The sequence below is a fragment of the Rhamphochromis sp. 'chilingali' genome, assembly GCF_963969265.1.
Source record: "Rhamphochromis sp. 'chilingali' genome assembly, chromosome: 3".
In the NCBI taxonomy this organism is placed as follows: Eukaryota; Metazoa; Chordata; class Actinopteri; order Cichliformes; family Cichlidae; genus Rhamphochromis; species Rhamphochromis sp. 'chilingali'.
The window spans coordinates 31,279,361-31,299,246 of NC_137931.1; the positions used below are offsets into that span (position 1 = coordinate 31,279,361).

The 19,886-nt window shown below is 40.2% G+C and overlaps 1 protein-coding gene across 1 annotated transcript in view; it reads right to left on the reverse strand.

The window, feature by feature from the left end:
• tbl1xr1a (TBL1X/Y related 1a) overlaps positions 1–19,886 on the reverse strand; it is a 54,303-nt gene that overhangs the window by 16,661 nt on the left and 17,756 nt on the right. The window contains exon 2 of the mRNA XM_080877064.1: positions 13,302–13,367. The gene's annotated coding sequence lies outside the window, so the exon portion shown is untranslated. The remainder of the gene's footprint in view (positions 1–13,301; positions 13,368–19,886) is intronic.

Below are 19,886 nucleotides of genomic sequence, written 5' to 3' on the forward strand. Positions count from 1 at the left end.
ATGATGATGATGCAATGTGTTGTGTTATTCAGTAAGACCAGAAACTAGCTGTTTAGCCAAAAAAAAGTCATTCGGAAAGTGTTTACAGAGGTGACGCAGCGAGAGCAGAGGATAGTTTTCTGGTAGACTTCATGCAACTGTTCCAGACAAACACCAAGGGGAGAAGGAAGAACTAGCACTAAAACTGAAAAACAAAAACAGAAATTCCCAAATTCTAACTCTGTGTTAAAGCACTGCATGTTTAATAAAATATCCTGTGTTGGCACAGTTACAGCCCTTTCTAAACTTGATGGACAACAACTGCTATGGTACCGAGACATTTCCCCTCTAGAACATTTGTTTCAAAAGCTCACGTATGTATCAATCCAGTCTTTAAGTGATGACGTGACGAATCCTGTTTCTGGGCCCAAAGTAGTCTGTAATATGGCTTTTGTAATCTTAACATGTTTAATGTTTTGTATCTTCTTCTATTTAATTTCAAAAAGCCCCTAAAAACAGCCTGTGATCACTGTCGGCCTCACTCGGCTTTTATTACCGTTATTGATTTTAAAGCTCAGTTTTTAAAACCTTAGGATGTAACTACAGCCCAGCCCATGCAGCAGTATATGAATGACTAACCTCGTATTTTGGATGGATTATCTCAGTTGTTCTCCTGGCTGAAGTTCGTTTACTTTTATCGAGTGGAAAAAAGCTAGCGTGTTTATATTATGCTAACATAGCTGTGTCGCTGGCGGTCACGTAGCACATTGTTATATAGCAGCTAGCCAAATTTCAGTAACCCTACAAACGTCACTGCTGTTTAGTTTTCTGTCTCCATTTATGTCGGAAGTGATAACAGAGCTGTACGTCTTAATTTATTTCCAAAATCCCTCAGTCAGGACATGCTATATTTTATTTAAATGGAAGCTAGCGAGCTAACGTCCTGCTAATTTCTAACTCCGTTAAATGTCATAAATACCGTTTTCATGGATGTCTCGATGTTAAACTTACAACAACTGTCAGTGATGCCACAATGATAGTTTGATTTAGAGACCTGCAGCAGAGTTTGAGTCCAGACAAGGCTAGTGACGTCAGACTTAAAGACCGGATAAGCAGCATTAGAAGGGAAAAAAAGGAATCGTCGCTTTTCATTACAGTGGTATTACGTGCAGTAAAGTGTGACATTAGTGGTATGGTTACAGCACAGCATTCTATCACATTGCCTGTCATTTTCTCCGTATTTTATGAGGATTGGTAGGATATGAACAGCCACAGGCTGTGTGAACAAAAGGAGCCGCTGGCCTTACTGGAACAGTCTGAACACTCTATTTTGCTAAAGTATGTGCCAGAGGAGCCTTTATAAAATGGCAGGTGCATGCAATGAAACTGAACTTCAAACAAACTGCCACTGCACACCTTGTCTCTCCCACTCTGTGACAATAATATACACCATTTAGGTTTGGTGTTCTCTAAAGGTATTTCTGCATCATGCGTAAAGGAGACCCAAGCTGTGATGTCTGCTGCTCTGATTCTACTCTGCACCAGTGCAGATAAAATGGGGCTCATTCCTATTTAAAGCTTCTCTCTCTGTCTCTGAGACCTGACGGTTTGGCTCTATTTTCAGAGCAGCAGAAAGAAAATTCAGGCAGTGGGGGATGGGATGATTTAAAGGAAACCATATTTCAAATCATCTCTCACTGTATAACGTGTCCAATTCTTCTGAAACCAGACAGAGTCACACATGAAAATCTGTTTCTCTCCTATTGTGCTGCCACAATGACACACTGAAAGCAAAGGCAAGACAAAGGTTACAGTCAGTCTCGAGCGATTCAGAATACATGTAGATGTACATGTAGAACTGCGCCACCAAAAATATTAGCAGCAACAACATCGCAAAAGACGGCGTTTAAAGGCTCAAACACATTTCCGTGTTTGTATTTTTATTCTGGGGCTAGACTAACACATCTGCAATATTCATAGCTTAAAACCCTTAAAGATAAATAAATAAATAAAACGCATTTCCATCCTCGGTGCAGAACAAACTATTAGTTCTTAGTGCTTTTAGACCACCATCCTGATTTGCCCACTCTGTGCCAGCTTCGGTGGTTAAACAAATAATCTGCTTGTTAAGTGAAGACACATCAACATCAAAGCGTCTCCTGGATGAGGCTCTCTTCTTTTTAAAATCCTGGAGTGCTTAGTTTCTTGAGTTTTTGTTTGTTTGTTTTTTAGCAAACACAAGACCATTCAGCTGTTCTCGGCCTTTACAGCTCTTCATTAGCACTAGTCATGTGTAACATGCTCAAATATGGTTTGAAAAAAAACTCCCGATACTCACGAACACTATAGGGCTGCATTGTTAAGAAAAGAATCACTCTCCAGCCAACCACAGCTTTTATGGCTGCTAGTATTTATTTTTCACTTTCTGGTTACTACTCAATATTAAAGCTCGATTTAGACTTCTGCAGGAAATTTACATCCTAACTTGTGTAATAACCAGAAACTCCTTTTATCCCTACACAGTAAGGCTGCCACGATTGCGTCGACTATCAAAATCGTTGTCGAATATTAAAATCGTCGACGCGTCGTTTGAAGCTTTCTAAGATCCCAAAAGACGCAGGAATAAGTAGTAGGATTTAAGAGTGTAATAACGGACTGAAACAGAAGATGGCAGCACTGCATGTACAAGGACGCCAGCTGCCGTTAAACACCAAAGAAGAAGAAACTGTGTCCCAGAATTCATAGCGCGGCCCTGCTCAGTTTTCAACAATGGCGGCAGCTAGTTAGTTTAAATATTACTCTTATTATTCTTTCATGGTCATAAAATAAACATTTAACATATTTTGTAGCTGTGTAAACCTCAAATGTCTGCTCAGTTTATCAAGACACCACATATTTTCAAAAGCGCTCCGACGTTTTCGGAGACGTCTGTTACCCACCAGCTCGATAGCTAGCCGGGGGCAAGGCCCACTAGAGCCCGTGAGAACACCGGACTCCCGGCCAATCGTTTTAAAAAACCCACCGCCGTCTTTCGCTACTCAGGTTAAACGTGATATATAAATCACTTAGATAACTTAAAAACTGTTATTGTTTGGCTTTTTTCAGTATTTTATTTGTTCCTGAGTAAATCCTCAGACAACTGATTATCAGAAGTGTGAGATCCTCGAGAATATACCCCGGTGTCCTGTTATATTTTAGACTGTTAGCAAACGGCTGAGTTTATTAAACTTCACCAAAACAATCTGCAGATTTCATTAAAATTTAATAAACTATCATCTTGTCTTTATTTTTAGTTAGCACATACGTTAAACACTTAAAGCTGTAAGCTAATGATAGTTATATAAGAGCAGATGCTGCTGGTGCAATAAGCTTTATGTTTTACGTCCAAAGGATGCATGATCTGATTAGTTGACTAATCGCAAAAATAATCGGTGACTAGTCGACTATCAAAGTAATCATTTGTGGCAGCCCTACTATACAGCAACCATCTATGCCTTTCGCACACACGGCTCTTGCTCTCAGACATGCCTGGGCTTGTGAGCACTAGGTATTGTAAACACATGACGTTGCTTTAGCAATGACATACAAATATGACACTTTCATATCATGTAAAAATATATATTATTATCATCATCATGATCATGAACAATATGACATGGCACAGCCCTTATGCTTCTTTGCAAGAGAGACCTTTGTGCCTATGTTGCTGATCATGATCTATGCACATAACTCAACTAGTGGGCCTTGCTAGCACATGCTATATTCATGTTGGCACCATTTGCAGAGATAACCAGCAAAGCTAGCTCATCCACCTCCTCCACGGCTGATGTAATTCCAACTGCCACACTCTCAAATGTCTCTTATGAGGGCAACTCTGGGATCAAAACAATGAAAAGGACACTCCTGCAAGCTGTCACCAGACAGATGAGCACCGCTGACGACAAACCACCACACCGACTCGCAATGACGCTTAGCCCAACGTGTAGGGGTGAATCTGGAAGATCACTCTCCTGCCAAAAACAGCATAGTGAAAATGTAAATGTGGTTCATAGCCTGAGTTTAAGGTGGGTTTAAATTTGCAAACATCTGTGTAGACCTGTGATTTTTTTTAATACATAAATATATTTTTTCTCCTAAGATGTACTACTTTTGATTCTATGTTTAAACCACAGCTGGGGCATTGGAGGCTTCAGAATCACCAAAAAAGGACCCTCGTGTGGAAGCAGCTGCACAAAACACAAGAGCACCTTTATGAATGCATTTAACCAAAGACAGCAGGAGCACGAAGAGCCCGGTGCAGCAAGCAGCTCGAGCCATGTCCTCAACAGTCTTTGGTTTCCTGAGTTTACTTCAGCTTCCTCGAAATTCCTCTGTGCCCCCCTGCACCAGCATAGAAAGCGAGAGGCTGTTTGCATGGTCTCTAACAACAAGGACGAGAAAATACGTGCCAACCACAGAGAAAGCGGAAATGTTTCTTTAATGAGAAAGAATCTGCAGCTTATGGAACAAAACTCATCATTTCTCTTACTTATCTGGAAATTCCGGTTCCTACTTTCACTAAAGATTTATTTTAAAAAAATTACTACCCCCTTTATTTCTATGTTACTAAAGCTCTTGTTTAAGATGCTCACTCACACACAAGGAGTCCCAGCCCCTTCTGCACAGCGAGGAAAGCACCTTATTAATTAACGCTGGTCTCGGACAGATACTAAATACTCCATCATTATCAGTGCATCCCAAGGTAGTTGTGTATGATGCAATGACAACAGAAATGAATCATAATCTGCTTGTGGCTCTCCCCTCCCCCTCTCCTGGGTTACTGGTCGCTTAGAGTGACAGATTGCATTGGCAAGCCCAGCTCAGCCTCACATGGCCAGTGAGAGGTCAGAGAGGCTAGCTGTCTGTCGGTGACAGATGGTAGCATGTAGTCTCTGCCAGCTAGCCTCGCTTGACGGGCAGTTAAACCTGCTATGGGCAGCTCGTGTCCATCTGAATGCATGAGGTCAGTGAGGGCCACTGAATCAGCGGTGGTTATCTCACAGCGAGCTGCCGTGATGACTAAGATTAGAAGACCTCGCCCAAGTCAGAATCCAAATCACATTTTGAGAATCTCTTTAGAAGGTCAGGTCTGATCTACTTATCTGGAACCAGTCCTGGTTACAGCCTGCTTTGCAATACCCATAATCATGTTGGACACGGGACTGGACGAATGCTAATGAGAGCATTTGGGTTCTACTGTCGGATATTTACCTGATGGTGGGCATTACTTTACTGATATACCATGAAAACATTCAGTTTCTCATATAAAGCGATCCCCATTCAGTTCCTCGTAATCAGTTAGCAAATATATCATATTGGTGTTTTGGGAGTTTTTTCAGGTTTTACACTGGAGCTGCCCTTCTTTGCACACACAATGACACCTGACATTACATATTAAGCCTTTTGTTTTCTGTTGTTTTTAATGGATTTACTATAGTAAGCCATTAATCCGCATACCCTAAGAAGCAGGCAGGCATCTATTTCCAGTAACATACTGTGAGATCAGAGGTACTGACTTAACAAACAAGTTGAGTCTATTTACTGACAGGTGAGGTTAACAGGTGACCACAGGTCAGGTGTGAAATCGTGGGTTAGAACATGATGTAACGACAAAGAGTCCCCATTACGTGTATAAGCAACCAAGTATAACTCATTGATCTGTAAATGCAAAATAGTGAATACAGGGAAAACAAATGTGGCTTATTCTAAACACTGTTAGCAGAATTCAAACTCTCTAACCTGGGTTATATTAGGGTGATTTGTTTTTCACATTGCCTGAACTGAACTGATAAAACCTGGTTGTATCAGAGAGACTTACTTTGAAAGCAAAGGAAGGCTACATCTGTAAATATATAACAATCATTTATGTCCTGATTTCTTAAAAGAAACAGAGGTAGGGCAAGAATATTATCACAGGCCTCGACACACCGATACACGTCAACATCTTTCATCTAAGAAAGCATTTGACTTGTAACCTTTTGTTGTGTGATGCAACATTTGACAGTTGTACACAGATGCTGATAGAGATCTGGATCAGTATTATCAGCAAAAGTAGTGCCATTGAGAACTTGACCACATGTGGTTACGCTGTTGGAGTGAATTTGGTAGCTTAAAAAAAATTTAGCATGCATCTAGATGTGGTATTTGGTGCAAGACGACTAATGACGTGCTTAAGTTGGGAAATATTGCAGCAGCTGGACTAGCCGGACATTTTTGCAATATCTATTAAAGGTCTGTTGTGATGTGTTTTCTCTACTCTTGTACTTAGGCTTCAGGATTATGCATTACTCGATGACTGTAGAAGGGGAACAAAGCTCTCAAAGGCTGAAAGCTAGCATGAATTAACTTCACACAGTGACTCTAAAACATGTCTGAAAACTCTGCAAATCAATGTTCTTTTGAAAAAGGAATAACTTTTAAAAAATATAGGGAGATAATAACTAGCTGTCTCCTGGAATCTCCAGCTCCCTCTATTCCTGCAGAAGTCAGCACTGTGAACACCAACACGATGCTACTAATGTAAAACATGAAGGTCTATATTTATCAATTTGTCCAACTAGCAAACATAAGATATGTAGAATATTTCTTTTGGCAGGTGGTTGAGCGTGCCTGAACGAGCAGATGCACTCGCCAATGCTTTGGCATTCACCAACTTTTATTATTTGCAGTTTTCAGAGATAAGATAAGATAAGATACCTTTATTAGTCCCACAAGGGGAAATTTCATGTTAAGGCTGCCGACCTATTGCAGATATATGATTTAGTGAGCATTTTAACAAGAAGCAGAATGCCAAAGAAGTGTTTAAAGGAGCTACTGCGGAGACTAGGGTTTAGTTGGCAGTGATATTATGGCTTGTCCACACTGCTCTCTAACATTCCTGAAGCAGACAACCCAACATTCACTCAAACTTCATGCAATTATGGGCCAGCCGTGTGAATGTAAAAGAGGAGACAGAAGTTTTTCTCTTTCCAACCCTCTTTCTTCCCCATTTTTTACTCAACTATGTGTCACAGTTCATGAGTACAGCTCAATACATCTCTATCAATGTCTGTCTGGAAGCATGCTCCATTATCTGCATTTTAGGAAGCGTCTTCACTAGGGATGGGTATCGTTTAGGTTTTATCCGATACCGGTGCCAAATCGGTACTTTTGAAACGGTGCTGGTGCTTAAACGGTGCTCGAACCGGTGCTTAAAGAATGGAGAACACAAACTTTGTCCAAAAACCTCTCATGTTCAGCTGTTTTTTTTTTTGTAAAAAGATAACAATGTGTGCCTTTTCTGCAGCTATGTGGCATATATGGTATCACTCTTGGCTGGAAGCAGTGCTTAAACAATGGACAAACCACAAACTTAAACCCTCTCATGTTTAACTGTTTCCCACTTTTTCTTTGGTCATTTTAGCCTTTTTGGCCAGGGTGAAGGGAGTATCTGCCATCAAACAAGAAGACAGCCGCATGTAGCTATGATGATGTTTGCTAGTTCACCTTACATGCATTAATGTAATAACGTGGTTAGCCTACTCAACGTAAATTACACACGAACAACATGAAGCTACTCATGCAGAGAAGAACGGCTGCTGCTGCCATCATCATCATACGTCATCATTTCTGCTACACTGGCAGGGCTAGGGGCCAGGACTCTGTTCTTCGGGTTTTTGGGGGATGTTGCTCCGGGTCCGATAACTGGCAACCCACCCGACGTGCACGGTGTGAGGTCTCGCAGCAAGCTATCAAATACGGCGCATTTCTCGGCTTTTAAAAAAACCACTATGCGTCGCCAGCTGTTTAATCGGATTCTTGGTGTTACCTCCTTTGACAGTATCACAGTATCAGCTTAAAGCACTTGTTGCAGGCTGCTGAGTTTGCATATTTTACTGTGAAGTACAGCCAGACTTTTGACCGCTTCGCCTTGAACATTTTTAATCTGTAGCTCTGCTCTAACAGAACGTACGTACCTGGCCCCGCCTACTATCCTCGGAAACGTAAAATGATTGGCTAGAAGTGTATCACAGCTCAGGAAAAAAAAAAGCACCCAAATAAAGCACCGAAATGTGCGCTGCTTTTCGGTCTGGTTACTACCGTTTATGTCAGAACCGGTGCCATCATGGCACCGGACACCGGTGCCATCATGGCACCGGACACCGGTACCCATCCCTAGTCTTCACTCTCTGTGATGACTGCTTTTCAATCAGCCTTCTGGTGTGGCCATTCAGAAAGACCATACACTCACTTGAACTGGACAGTAGATTTAAAGAACCTAGAATATTTGAACCCAGTCCTATTTATTGTATATTTGCCATGTACATTGTGGAAGAAAGACAGAGAATATCTGCCCAATATAACTGTCTGCCTCTTCAATGAGCCTCTATTGTGGACCATGTAGAGCTGATATGGCTCAAAAATGCATTTCTGGAAAAGAGAGGACCAATTTAAATGCTGCTGTTGGCAGTCCTCCTTCTGTGCAGCCTCTTTAAGTTTGCCACAGTGGCACATTAGCTTGCAGCAGATCTCTGGACAGAAGAATCAATACCAACTGCAATCAAAGATAGTCGAATTGGAGTTCACCCAACTGCTGGATGAGTTCTTGGGGGGGAAGCAGCTGAAAGCTACAGTGGACATCACAAAGGCTACCTAGCCAGTGGGCCGGCTCATAAAGAAAACACGAGGCCAGTAGGTCCAAGCCAAGCTGGTATGCTTTGGTGGCCATTATTATACCTGGGTGGCCTACCCAACTAAAGACTACGTGTGGGGAAATCTACCTAGAGAAGTTGTATTTGTTCAAATTTAGCTGAAATGATACAACGATAAAATTCAAGTCACCATTGTAGTAATTCTCTTCTGTGTAGCCAAAGCTGTATTTTATTGCACAGTCCTTACAGAGATATAAACCACTGAGGGAGATGTCTACAGATGAAAAAAAAAAGAGTTGTGGCGAAACTAATCTCACCTTCTATCCGCCATGCATGATCTGTATTCGGCTATCTCGCTTTATATCTTTTCATTCAACTCTGATTTTTCTGCTCTCTCACTAAACGAGGGTTTGAGCTTCAGGGTTAACCAGAGACACATCCTTTGCAGGAGGTAGGGCTGCTCGATTATGGCAAAAATGATAATCACGATTATTTTCACTGAAATTGAGATCACGATTATTTGACGATATTTATTTAACCCTTTAAGATCTACCATAGAACCAAGTCCGCCAGAGCTTATAATATTTTTTTTACATGCTGTAGTGCCATTTGTGGGAGCATTTCAAGTTGCTATACATCAATACAACTGTTATAGCCCATATTTTAAAAATGTGTATGTATTAAGTCCATAGTAACTACATTAATTGCAAAAAAGTGCAATAAACTACAAAAAAATTGAAAATCGCTTTTGTTTTTTTTACATATATTTCTACTTGGAGAAATTTAAGAGGCTTATCCCTCAAAACTTTAAATACAAAAAAGTTGCAAAAAATAGTTTACAACAACAGGAAATTTATTTTGAGTGTCTTCATAGTTTTATTTTTGGAGATACAGCAATTTTTATATACTGCAGGAAAAACAAAAAAACAATCCTATGATGCAAATTTGCAAAGAATGTGCAAGTGCATCAAAATAAACTATTTCCAGCAGTGCAATTCGAGTTCTAAGGCCTACAAGTAAAAAACTACATTTTCCGCGAAAATGACGTCACTTGCGATAGTTCGCGTTGACGTCTTTTTCAATGTGGGAAGTGTTAAGAACAGCTGATCGGATCGGCAAAGCGTGTTTCTGGAATATTATGTTTTTGTTCCTGCAAGCGCTTTTTATGCAATTTTTGCAAAGCTATATGTGGAAGGAAACCGTGACCTAGGACAAGCTGATGGCATAAGATGTAAGTACAACTCCTCCGGTTTCATATGGAAAAAAATTTATTGTGCTAGCTTAGCGGTTCAGGTTCTACAGGGATTTAAAAATAGTTATACAAAACGAGCATGCTGCTCTGACCGGCTTTAAAGGGTTAACAATAACAATGTATTGAATAATGACTTTAAAAAATAATATAAAATAGTGTGCAAATACTGATAACAGTGCAAATGTTTGCAATAAAAGAAATAAATGAAAAATGTAAACTTTGCAGTGTTGCTCTGTGGTGCAGCTACGACACCATAGCAAAGTTTACACACTGTGTCTACTTGATCCACGTCTGACTCCGCGAACCCATAATGTTTCCACACCACTGAAGTTTTTTTTTTTTTTTACCTCTCTTTTCAACCAACGGCAGTCCACTCCTCTCCAAATAACTTCTGCTTAGCTTTCCGAGCTTCCCTCGGGTCCTCTTAATTGTTGTGACGCGTGTTCGAAATGCAGAGCAGTGCGCTTGATTTGCCACACGGAGCAGCGCGAGAGTAAAGCATGAGGGAGGGGCTAATAATCGGCTCAGTCATTTTTAATGATCGTTGAAAGCCCAGATCGTAATCGTGATTAAAATTCGATTAATTGAGCAGCCCTAGCAGGAGGTGTGGAATTTTGCAGTCCCTTCAGGACACACTAATGGACAAGTCTCTGAAATATTTGTGGTGTGATTTCAGAAATGGGGGCACATTCTGGAAGAGTAGCTCTCGCGCTGGTTTCTAGGCAAAGTGATACACACGATCAATACAGTGGGCTGAATCATTTTAGAACAAAGGCTTTCTTCTCCTGTTACATACAACAGCCTTGTGAGAGCAACACAGTGTTCTGCACAAGTGCATTAATAAAAACACAAAACACAAGCTAAAATCAGAAGCCGGGTTTTCTAAAGACTCGTCAAAATTCAGAAGAGAAATGACATCCTGACAAAATTCTCCTAAAACCAGACACGGATGTCGTATCGCCTCGCTCCTGGGGTGACAAAAAGTATTTTAAATGTGAGAAACAATACTGGCATTCAGAGTGAAATTAAAGTTGTTAGTAAAAGGTTTCTGCAGGGCATAAACAAATTGGGTGTGTAGTTTGGCACCACTGAGTTACATGTCATCCTCAGCACAAAAAACAAAAAAACACTCCAACATGCTCCCCTGACATCACCGCCTTCCTCAAGCAGTTCAACCGCTGCACGTTACATCACACCAGAAAACACTATTTGCAAAATGACTTGCTTCTTGGTTTCTGATATGAAAATGTAAACTCTGTACCAGTGCTTATAGGCTCTTTATGTAAATAACACACTCACTGGGTGACTAAGAGCTCCAGTGCCGAGTTGTAGCATCATGAATAAAACAAATAAGCAGAGCTGAGGGCTCTACAGTGGAGAAAACAAAGCCTTCCAGCGAGGCTGACCTGACATTAACGTAGCTAACTGTTAAAGTGGGTGAGAGGAGTTTTTAGCAAGTCAGAGCAAAACATTGCGATTCAACCTGAAAACCGAACCAACAATGTCAGAAAGTTAGCACAAAATCACTTGCCATGTGAACTTAAACAAGCACAACCAAGAACCTGGATGTGAGTCCTATCTAGCAACAGTGCGTTTTTGGGCAGGGTTCACAGGAAACCTGCTGGATTCTTCAATGGTACAAAACAGGAAGAGGGGTCTGTTCCTCCAGTGGAACTCAAACAGACGCTTTCACACTTTCTGACTTTCACAAGTGGTTAAAGACCAAAAATAAACTCAGTGCAACAGGAAAACAGTGGGGGAACAATGACACTTGTGTGCGACTAACTGCCAGTAAGCCTTGGGGAAATTTGAAACCTGTTTGTTCAGTCCAGATGAATCACACTGGACTCATGAAGTGGTCTCGGTACAGTCATAAAAATAAAGTAATTTTTGGATTCCAGTATAACATACAGGAATCAGGGCTCCAAAACTGAGGCCATACTGAACCACATCGCATGCTGCTAGCAGCTAGCCAAAGAAAAAACTAGTATAACTGATGTCTGCAGTCTGATTACACCTGCGAGGAAAGTACTGCAGTACAGGATTAACAGGTTAGTGAGCTGTGTTGAGTTTTCAGTGTCACAAATGTGGCTTTACCAGGTTAGGCTGACATTATGGCAAGAGTTTCAGACTTTTTCTCTGCGACATGCTGCAAGTGCAATATAGATACTCGGCTGAAGGAAACTGTTTGATATATGCAAGCCATTCGGTTGTATCTTAGTAATATTGCAGAAGGAAGCCGTGCTGCATAGTTATGCAGCAAATGTAAAAATCCTACTTTGCTGCCAGTTCTGGTTTTAACCACTGGAACTGTATCTAACAGGACACAAATAGTCTATTTGTAGCCCATTTACCAGCAAAAATATGAATCAATAAAATTTATTTAATTTTCACTTTGTAAAAAAGTGATTTCCCACTCTCCTTTGCTAAGCTGTGCAGCCGTGTCAAAGCTTATAATAATACTGGTTTTTAATGATGTCTGACTGAAGAAGGCACCACTTAATTGGACCTTTGCAAACAGAAGAATTAAATGGCGCACCATTACAGCTCACGTTCATTACAGCCAGATTCGTGCCCCCCCCCGTATTCCTGTCACCAATGCACTCTTAAAAAGAAAACTTAAGAAAAAGAATCAAAAGATACATTTAACAACCCCATTTCAGAGCCTGAAGCCAAAAACCTGAGTTCACAAAGAAAATTAATAGCAACCAACATAATACTCATGTCTGGCTGCAGTTTTAGGTCTTGCTGAGCACACGAAAGTCTCGCTATGTTGACCTTGATAGTACAACCCTCAGGATCAGTGTGCGTCATATCACAATCTTTCCTCTTGTTCCCTTCTGCTTTTATGATCTAATCAGATGAAAACAAAAGATCAAAAATAACCTTTAAGAAAACAGAAACAAAACTAACAACATTACCAATCCATCCACTCCTTTCAACCAGCCATTTGAGAAGTACTTCAAACACATGCTTTTTGTTTTTTATAAGAATCTTGCTAAAATAGAATTATTATCCATTAAATATATGCTTTTGCACTCTTGTGCAATTAGTTTGAATCGTGCAACATGCCACTGGTGTAGAATTACCTCCATCTGCGTCTATACAACTAGAATACATGGCACATGAAAAAGAAAATCATCATGCCTGCCTAAAACGTAATTTCTAAGAGGGAAAATACATATGAGCAAGAATATTACATTCTACAAAACCCAAAATCAATAAGGAAGTGATGACAATTCAAAAGCTATTATTGTGAAAACCACTGTCTTGGTTTATTTTTGGGGGGGGGTTTTCCAGTCCTATTAGAGTTGGGGATATTTAAGATCCAGGATCTGAAACTTGCATAAGCTATGCAGATAGAAACATGTTCAAATGCAGCCTGGCTGTAGATCACTCACCACAGCAGTAAGTCTGTTTGCACCACCAGTGTACTCAGTCAGGACCTTGTACCATGTGCTCAGAACCTGCAACAAGAAGCAGTTACAAACTCAGTTAATGGTCTCTGAATGGAGGTGAGGTTTTCAACCATGCAATTAGAAAACAACATATATCACAGCATGTGTTCGACATTTAAAACATAAGTTTTAGAATTCACTGCAAAGTGTCTATACACGGCCTGTACAAGCATCATGTGACACATTTCTAAAAGGCATCAAAAGTGAAGTGGAGGGTTTATTTATGGGAGTGAACACATCTTAAATTTGAATTATTTATCAGTTCACACAACCTTCTGTAAGTGTGGAAACTGCACATTTACTGCACTTGAAAGGAGCTCATGAAGAGAAATAAAGAACTACATTTGCATCTTTCAAATTTTAAATATTTTCATGAGGGATAATAATGCAGGAACATGCCTCTGAATCTACCTTGGATCTATTAAATGCACCCCTTCAAGTTTTTGACCCGAACCTGATGCAGAGCCAATTGGACAATGTTATATACTGTGTTATGCTGCATACTAGCAAATGCACGTGGACATTTCTTAGGGTTCACAATTTTTACTAACCTTTAATTTTTCACTACTTTTTTAAAAAACAACAACAAAAAAAACCTTTAATAAAAAAAACACACAAAATAGAAAAAAAGATCCATTGCACTATTAGGATGCATGAGCATCCAATGTAACACACGCAATGTCTCATATTATTTATTGCTTTCCACTGATTTGTGGTGGTGGTGCATATCTGCACATGTGGGCATGCAGAAGGAGGCACAAATTAATAATCAAATAATTCTAATAGTTTCTAATTTAGAAATTATGTGATCCAGCAAATAGTCTGCAGCTGGCAGCTGTAATTTATGTTTTGCTCTGGTAAACTGGGCATAGCGACACGTGATCCAGTTCTCAACAAGCTGCAGGTTCTGGCTGGAGTTCTCTGCTAGCTGTGCATTCCCAGATGAGAACGACGACTACCTTTGCCAACTGTGGTCCAAGACAGTAGGACTGGAGTCCACCGAATCCAAGACCAGATGCAGGTAAATCATACTAAGGAGCGCCACAACAGCAACTTAGCCACCAAGCAGGCTAGTTATTACCACCAACTGAACTTTCAAAATAAGACTGAAGGGATTGTTGAGCAGTAAATTTACTCCTGGTATCATTTCTCATAATTTATCAGAAAGACAAACAGAGAATGTTAACAGTGCTGGTTTTAACTTTTTTCAGAAAATAAAATCAACGCAGCATTACTGGATTTGCTAACATCAAAACTCCATAGTTCACCCTTTAAACAGATTTCGTTGCATGCATCACTTCCCAGAAACAGCCAGCACCCGTCTGCCGGTGTGAGAGGAAATATTTTCACCGTCTGCACCCACATTGGTAAAAACCATCAAAATGTAAAATGATACCTCGCTAATGCAATGAACTGAACATGAAAAAAAAAAAAGCTCACTGTGTCAGCCAGCAGCACATGGCAACTGAATGGCTTTACCATGTGACTGACACTCATTCAGACATCTGAACAATGGCTCACCTCTTTAGTCTGAGTGCAGATGGAGACAACAGCACACCAGGGGAGCCTGCTCGCTGCCCACATTTCCAATGTAAAGTATTTAATGTTCAATTTTTAGAAACTGGGATTCGGCCCTGTGGTAATTATGAAAGCTGCAGACTGAGGTGATGCTTGACTGTTACTGGATTGCATAATTCTGTGTGCTGCAAATCACTGAACATTAAGATTTGTCTTTTCAAGCTCCTCCTCCCAGCTTGCTGCTTCCTCCCCTGTTTTCTTTGACCTTAATTCCCTCTGTGCCTTTCTCCTTTTAGTCATTGTTTCCATTGATTCATCTGACTCTGCTAGCTCTATAAAGTGATGGTGAGGTTGTAGTAGAGCCGCAGAGCAAAAACAGCGATAACCTAAGAACAAAGAAATTGAGTGGGAGTAGCTGGGTTTGACTAGAATGTCACAACACCAAAATTATCCGTTTAATACAATTTCAACATAAATATGTTAGTACAGAATCTATAGGAACACCACAGAATACCTGAAATATCAGGAAAAGAAAAGGAATAATGGGTTAGACAACACAGCACTTAAAATTCTTCTTTTTTAATTCACTTTAAAATGTCAGTTTTAAGTTTAACTGCCTACATAGATTGTATACTGCTTTTGAAAGACTGGTCTCATTAACCAGAATTTTAAATTAGATGCAAAACTATAAAGTCCAGACCTTAACCTGTATTGAGTCATCTGTGTTTTCATCCATGTGGGTGTCTCTGTGACGATGAACCCTAACCCAAACAGTAATAATGAGATTACTCTGTATTAGGTCAAGCTCACAGTTTCATTAAAAGCTTTTACATGATACACAGTAATACAATGTCCCTGGTTTATGCCATTTAATAACAGGATTATTTAAAATTACATCATTATTATTGTTGATTAAAAGAATATTGTTACAAAATCAACCGCACTCCTGTTACATAAGCCATTTTCACACATCAAAGCTGGACAGTTTTAGAAAAATCAGGTTGGGACATCATCCAAAGCTGCCCTTTCATACATGTAACACGCAACAGGAAATAGTCTGCCTCAGATACACTCTCACCACTGGAAATACTCTGGTTTTGGCCCGGGATGGCACTAGGGTAGTGCAGAGATTACCACCATTTCCTTGCTCTTCTCCAGACAGATTCTCTAGGCCTGCGCCCAAAGATTTGGCTTTGGGTATATTGAATTATTGTGTGGGTTTTAGATTGTTTTTTCTTTCAGTTTTGAGATTCAAATTTTCCTCTTCTTTTTTTTTGCTTCTGAACTTGGGCACCATTGTGGGATTTTTTGCTGTCTACCCTGGTTGACCTGTTTATACATGTCCAACTGTCCAAAGACTCTTCCCACCTCCCGTTTTTCACCTTCCACTTGACAGATTGTCTTGTTACTGCTAGTCAAGCCTTCAGGGCATTTCATTGTGTAACTTGTTTTCTAGTCTTTGGGTTTCTTGTGCAGGACATTTAGACATTTTTTCTGTATTCTCTGACTACCTTTCTGTATATAACCCCTGCCCAGACTAAGGACTGGTTTTCTGGATTTTATTCTTCCTCCATGTGTTCTATATCCCTTTACTCCTGTGACTTTCACATGCCTTGACATCCCTCTCACTCACAGCAGTAATTATCAAGCGTCAAGTCCATTAATTACCTATTAATAAACTCTTTGTTAAAGTAGTGGTACAAATAAAACTGACAATAGTACAACTTTTGAGCGCAAGGGTTGCAACACTTTTCTAGTATCAGCATACCACGCAACACTAATGGCTTATCAGTGATGTGTTTAACAGTGATATGTTCAGTGCTATAACGACTGTGTGGGCCACTCCTTCCTACTATGCATTTCTGGCTAAATCTACTGGAAAAGAGTTGAACAACTCAAAGAAAGAAACTCCGCTGGCAAATAGTGTTTTATGGCAGCGCAATGCAGGGACGCTACGCACAAGTATGAATGCTCCCACTTTTTAGACTACACCACAGGCTCTACTAGATCCACTACAGTAGAAATTAAGATTTAGAGGAAGTTCAGTCAGATACGGAAAATATAACATTAGCATAATTGGTATGAACTTGCTTTGTATTACACGCCACAGTTCCGCAATCCAAACGTTATCAAAATTTCAGTTTCCACCTAAGAGCCTTTACCAATGCCGTCGAGAAAGAAATGCTATGATAATACCAAATGCTGAGCCTAGAAATCAGGCTGAGGAATCTGAAATATAAATTGTGTGACTTCATTTACAAGCTAAGCCATGTTTTTCCAAGTCCTCTGACATTATGCACACATATTCCATCTGGTCCAGAAATGTTAAGTATAAACCCTCAAGAGTGAGCTCCAACAATTGTGATGGAGGTGCTAAAAAAAAAAAAGCCACAGCGGCCTTTCTATTAAACACAGCACGGTGTGTGCTGTTGTGTGCTTTTGTTGCTGACAGCTTTGTTGCTGTGAAAGAAAAGAGCGCCGATGTTCCAGTCCCAGTATGCCAGTTCTACTATATACCGTATGGAAGCTTACAGATGGCGACAACACTGCCAGCGATTCATATTACTGTCACTACCGTGGCTACTGTTATTTTTGCAGGGCAGTATGACACAGCATGAAGCTTGTGTCTTTATTGGCAGTTTCATTTTGATTTGCCACAGGACAGTGCACTTCCACTGATCAATCACAGGCTGAACTGCCAGCCTTGTATCTAGATGTAGCTATAGTGGTAATGCTAATGCAATACTGGGCTGTGAGGCAATTTTGGAATGGATACCACTCTGGGATTGCAGTGCGCTTGTGCTGACTTAAAAACAAAAAAAAAAAACAAAAACAAACAAACAATTTTTTCTCATATACAATTATTACAAACAGAGAATGCCAGGATATTTCTTCTTTTATATTAACCTGGTCCATTCATTTCAATAAAATTGGAGGAATCCACCAAACAGGATCAATAATTCACCTAACGTTGTTTATGTGTGCGTGAAGCTGACAGGAAAGCTGTGGAAGGATTCTCCTGGTCACTCACAGAAGCCTAAAAAGCTTATGTGGGATTCAGTTACTCACAGAATTGGATTGCATTTGTGGTGTTAGCAGAAGGGCCGGATGTGTGAAAGGGAACGCAAGTATGCTTTCTTACAACAGAACAATAATGACCTGTCCTGCTGCTGGACAGTAACTCCACTGTGTGGGAGAGTAGTCCTTCTGATGCTCTGCAGCCACATGAACCAGCCCTGCTGGGTCTGGTTCAGGGTGGCCAATTGATGGCATTTTAATTTCCAATGTTTATGAGAACACAATAATACATTTTTTTAAAAAATACTAGGGCTGAACGATTATGGAAAATAATCTAATTGCGATTTTTTGCCCCAATATTGCGATTGCGATGCGATATGCGATTATTTTTTAAGGTCTTTGTCTTCTGTATTATTAAACAAAGACAAGCAATACATCATATAGTATGGCCAATACTATATTACATTAATTTTAAACTGTTCTTTCCTGGAAGACAGACCTCTGTTATGATGACATGAGGTGATGCATGAATTGATGACTGACATTTTTATTTAACTTCTTCAATCACAACAGTATATTTGAACATACACAATAGTTTATTTTTAGCTTACAAACATCTGAGTTAGAGCTGGGCGATATATCGAGTTTTTAAAACATATCGATATATTTTTATACGAGATATAAGATGTGTCAATATCCTTTATATCGATATAGTCTATGTTACGTATAATTATACTTGTGGAGCCGCAAGTTTGCCTCTCTTTCGTCCACTTTCGTCTTTACGCAACGTTACTCGGCCTCGCCTCTCCTTCACTGAACACAACTCCCCCTCCTCCCCCATCGCTTCACCTGCAGGAAGCGACAAGATGGACACGGCAAATCTCCGTTAACGAGTTACTGCGCATCGCCCGTGCGTGGGGCTGGACGGCGTCAATGTGTTAGCTAGCTAACCACGCTAACGAGCTAACCACGCTAACGCCATGCAGCCCAGAGGTGCTGCACGGACTAAAATCCTTTCATTTTCTCAAAAGTTGACAGCGCGCCTTATGTATGAATTCTGGTTGTGCTTGATGGCCGCGAACCGATCTTATGTGGAACACGGCGCTCAGCAATCTGTCAAAAAATGTTTTAGTACGACTTTGGTAAGCTACGGAGCTGCACCGCTTGATGGATTGTCGGAGCATTACGGCTGAGCCTCGCGGAGTGATACGTACTGTGCTTCAACGTAATATTACCCTACTGTGTATAAGGACCATAAATGGCACCTGTTATGAGACGTGGTTGCGAAGTGGATTTCAAACTCCAGGCTGTCAGTCACGCAGTAGAAGTTGGGAACAGAGCAGCTGTGAAATCTGTCTTTGTTATTGTGCTCAGCGTCTTTTAGTTTACATTTTGACTGCACAATTGTGAGCTTTTTGTTATGCACAAAAACAACATTGTTTTCTTTTATTTATGGAGCATTATTATTTAATAAATGCTCATAATTTATTTTTGAGTAAATTTTATGTACATCTGCTCTATGTTAATAAAAGTACCTGTGTGACATCTGGGACACAGCTTTGACTAAGAACTCTCTTTTTGTTCTTACTTTATGGCTTTAAAAAAATATATCGAGATATATCTTATATCGCCATCCAGCTAAAAAATATCGAGATATGAATTTTGGGTCATATCGCCCAGCCCTAATCTGAGCATAAAGTGCTGACAAGGAACCCTGGTGTAAACATTAAAATGAAAGTCAGTACAATGTGCAGATTGCAGAAATATACATAAAAAAAATCAGTGGCTTTACCACACTCAGTTTTTCGACATCTGTGAACTACTAGACAGTCATTCAATTAAAAAATAGTTTAAAGGCGTGAAATTGGACGGTCTAGCCTTCTGATTAGCTAATCAGAAGGCTAGTTCTGATTAGCGTCACCGCTGTCTCGGTGGAGTTTAATAAACTCGGCCGTCTGCTTCTTGCTATCTAAAATATAACCAGACACTGGC